Source organism: Diceros bicornis, chromosome 4 (genome assembly GCF_020826845.1).
Source record: "Diceros bicornis minor isolate mBicDic1 chromosome 4, mDicBic1.mat.cur, whole genome shotgun sequence".
In the NCBI taxonomy this organism is placed as follows: domain Eukaryota; kingdom Metazoa; phylum Chordata; class Mammalia; order Perissodactyla; family Rhinocerotidae; genus Diceros; species Diceros bicornis.
Window position 1 is genome coordinate 99,946,639 of NC_080743.1, and position 4,773 is coordinate 99,951,411.

The window sequence follows — 4,773 nt, forward strand, 5'->3', positions numbered from 1 at the left end:
CCCCAGCCCCACCCGGAAACTTCTCAGCCACTGGAGGTCAGTCACAGATGTTTCATCATTTCCAACAGGGCGGGGGCATGCTGCTCAGAAGATAATAATCTAGCTCAGTTGAGTACAGCAGGGTGAAGCGACAGATAACCCCCCTATCTCTGTCAGCAGGGCTCTACCCTGCTCCCTCATGCAGACAGTTTACTTAGATGGGGAGATGAGTAGTCTCTTTCTCGCCGTATGAAGACACATTTAAATACTACGAATATGCACACAGCCTTGTGGAGGGGAAAGAGCACCGGAGGAGGAGTCGAGAGGCCTAGGTTTAAGTCCCAGCTCTGGCACTAACTTGCTGCATGAGCTCAGACAAATCACTTTCCCATCAGGGGTCTCTTGTTCTTCCTCTATAAAATGAAGAAGTACATCTCTAGATATTAGCAAAAGTCCCTTCCAACTTGGCTCATCACCGAGTCTGTGTGCGATGTGGCCATAGGATAAGAGACTACGTGTGGGACGTATGGCAACTGATGAGGATAATTTTTCAAGGACAACTTCTTTGCCATTAAACATAGAATGACGCCAGCCTAAGACGGTTGCTGTGATTGGTATGACAGATAGTGCCAGGAAGGGAAGGATGGTCGATGGCAGGCTTTTGAGGGGTCTCAGGCTAAACCCCTAAGATCTAAATTTGGGAGTAAAGAAGAACAGGAGGAGGATAGAATGATCCCGATATAAAACAAAGAAAGCAGAACTTTATAGGCGCCTGTGCAGTCACCTCCCTGCTCGGGACAGTTAACCAGTGTAGAATAATGGCTTCTGAGACAGAAATATTCAGATTTGAATCCTGGCTCTACCACTTGGTGGCTGGGCGACTTGGGAAATGTTACTTAACCTCTTTGATCCTCAGTTTTTTCATCTGTAAAATTGGGTTAATAATAAATACCTAATTTTTAAAAATGTCATAAAGTTGTTTGAAATTAAATAATATAAATAAATAGGCAAAGCACTTAACAGAAGGTCCTTTCCATGGTTAGACAACAAATGGTAACTTTTACATTTCTATTCTCTCAATAAAAGTTAGGAAGCTACCCTTTGGGCTGAGTACCGCTCAGTGTTTCATGACCCACGAGGTACCATCAGCTCAGTGTGGAAATGTGTGTAGCTGTGGCTGCAGTGTTCTTTCCTTTGCATAGCCTGTGTTGAGAACACGAAGCCCCCTTATCACTCAAGATTTAGGGATGCAGGAGGACACTGGAAGCTGTACAGAGAGACTTCCTAACTGGGCTCTCCACAGCCTCCTGGTTTGCCCGGCCAGTGTCGATATATACCTCTCTCTGCTCCTTGACTCTGCCATGGTCTGTAAGTCATTAACTCCAGCTACAGCTAACCTATGGGAATCACGCCAAGATTCTTGACTAGCTCCTTCGAGTACCCTTTTACACGACCCCAGTGTAGATATGGCAGCAGCTAGAGTCCTGTAACGTTCACACTGTTCTGGTCTTCTGTGTGGACCACTCTTGGATCAGAATCTTCCATGGAGCCACTCCAATGCTCAGAATGTCATGTAGTTGTTAAGGATCTTTGAACATGACATACTTTGGATCTTCCATGTGTCATTTTAGAGGTCCTCATTTAATTGGCGACTAGGATGGGGCATTTTTTTCACATGTCAGAGACAGTGAAACCTTGACTTAATAGTTGCACTTCTGAATACACTCGAACTAGGACAGAGTTGCAACAATAGAAAGTCGGCTTGACTTGAACCTCAGTGGTCTGGAGATGTGAAGCATTTATCTGACCTCTCTGGACTACGTTTTCCTTATAAACGATTGTAAGGAGTTTTGGTTAGACCATTTCTAGCATCCCTTCTGCTCTAAAATTCCATGATTTTGTGTTCTATGCGTTATTCACAGCTCTGCACTAAATAGCAAAGTGAAAGTTATTGAGGGTCTATGGCATATCTTTTTTGTATCTCCAGATGGCAGAACTCTGCCTGCACCTAGCAGGTCCTCCTCAAATGTCTGCAGCGTGGATAAAGGGGTGTGTGATTAAGTGCTCTGTTATACATGCATGGGGCATGCACCCATCTCACACACTCCCTCCTACACACAAACACTTGCCGAAGCGGAGAAGATGATCAGCTCACAAAGGCACTTAGCCAGCTCTTGCCTGGAGGCCACTGGGAATGGATTCTCACTGGTTCTCCTTAAGGAGGCCCGTGTCCAGGGCTCCATCTGCCAACCCCTCATCTTGTCGCCCTCTTCTCTCTGCTTAGAGCTGTCAGACTCCAGCCCCAAAGGCAGGATTCGAGGGGAGATCAGCACAGCGATAAATGAAGTGATATCATCTGTCCATCAACAGGAAACTATTTTCGATAGCGTGTCACCTGGTGGAGAGGGAGCAGCTGATGGCAGTCGATAACACACTGTCACCTCCCACCTCCCACCTGCTTCGTCAGACCGCATCCTTTCTTCCCTTGCACAATGTCTCCAACATTTGTGGGACACCATGTCTGCCAGAGAACACAGCTACTCTCTGCAGGAGAACCAATTTTTTCTCTCCACTTTTAAGGGAGGAATATGGTGTGTCAACAAGATTAGAGAATTTTTGACAAGGGGAAAAAGCCCTGCTCACTATCCAATCAACCTAACACATTTTTGCATAATGGTTTCCCTGCATACGTGCTTTTTTAAAAAAAATCGTTTTCCAAATTGTTTTCCACATTATAACGAATGAGCTTTTAAAATCCACAATTCTGGTTATGTCACTCTCTGCTTAAAACTCTCCAGTGGCTTCCCACTGCACTTAGGATGAAATGCAGGATCCTGAACAAGGTCTACAAGGCTCCCACTCTGTGGCGGCCACCTACCCTTCTGGCTGCATTTCGGGCACTTTGCTTGCTTTTCGCTCTTCACACTCTTCCAGGCTCCCTCCCACCTCAGGGTATCTGCACATGTGGGTATCTCTGTGCCCAAATGGTTTTCATAGTATTTTTTTTTTTTTTTTGCTGAGGAAGAGTCACCCTGAGCTAATGTCTCTGCTAATCTTGCTCTATTTTGTACGTGAGTTGCTGCCACAGCACGGCTGCTGACAAGTGGTGTAAGTCCATACCCGGGAACTGAACCCATGCCGTCAAAGTGGAACATGCCGAACTTAACCACTAGGCCACAGGGCCGGCACCCCCGTGGTATTTTTAATGACTGCCTAATATCCCACTTTGCTGGTATAACCCCAAATTCCAAACCATTCCTTGGGTTCTCATTCAGTTGTTTCCAGTGTTTTTACTGTTGGAGACAACATCGTCCTGGATAACTCTGTAGATACTGATTTTCCTTTTGTTGCTTATTTTAGACTATTTCCTTACGGTTAAGTTCCAGGAGTGGAGATCTAAGTCAAAGGAAAAGTGACTTTATGGCTCTTGCATCATACTGACCTTCTGCTTTCAGAACACGTATCCCATTAGCAGTAAGTGTGTATGTTTATCTTGCTACAATCTGGATAGCAAGGAATTCTCATTTTTCAGTAATTATATGCTGTTATTTCCATGGGTATCTTGATTTTTTTCGTCTGTTTATTATTAGTAATAAAATGTTTTACACTATTTAATGAGCACCAGTAACTGTACCAGTTGCTTCATATACACTAACTCATTAATCCACACAACAAACTTACAAGGAAGACACTGTGGATAGTGTTTTAAAATAAAGAAACTGAAAATTGGGAAGGTTAACTTGCCCAAATTCACAGAGTTGTATTAAATAGCAGAATCAGGATTCAAATTCAGATCTTTTATTATTATTTCAAAAGCCATTTGCTTTATGCAATATTTTTCTATCTTCTGTGTCCCCTACTTGACCTGCTGAGCTAACAGCTGTGCCAATCTTCCTCTATTTTTTGGATGTGGGATGCTGCCACAGCATGGCTAGATGAGTGGTAACGTAGGTCCACGCCCAGGATCCAAACCTGCGAACCCCAGGCCACTGAAGGAGAGCATGTGAACTTAACCACTACACCACCAGTCCGGCCTCCAGACTGAACTTTTTATTGATTAAAGGTCTCACTTCATAAACTGAAATTTAATCTCAATGACAGATGCATTAAAATGCCCACCTCACAGAATTGTTCAAGACTCAGTGAGCCCACATGAAGTATTCTGTTGACTATAAAACACTCCACAAAAGTTAGGCTTTATTATCTTTTAAAAATAACATAGAGGGAATTGGAGAGTGACTGCTAAAGAGTGCAGGGTATCTTCTAGGGTGATGAAAATGTTCTAAAACTGATTGTGGTGATGGTTGCACACCTCTGTGAATATACTAAAAACCATGGAATTATACACTTGTAATGAGTGAATTGTATGGTATGTGAATTCTATCCCAAGAAAGCTGATATTAAAAAAGAATTGTATAAAATATTGAGAGCTTTGCTGTTATGGCCACTGTACTATTCCCTCCAAATGGTTCTGCCATTCACTCATTCATTCACTCTACATATATTTCTTGATAATCTACTATGCACCTGGCTCTATGCTAAGCACTTGCAATACAGAGGTGGAGAAGATAAACATGGTCCCTATCCTCCTGCAATTAGGATCCTAGGCTGCAGACAAGAAATTACACTAAGGTATGATGAATGTTATATTACGGAAAATTAAAGGGAGCCAGGAAATATAGCAGAGGGCTCCCTCACAGGCTCTGGTCAGAGAAGGCCTCAGCTGTGATCTAGGGAGTGGGGGGAGGGCTACAGGCAGAGGAAAGAGCATGAGTAAAGGCTCAGTAGAGAGAG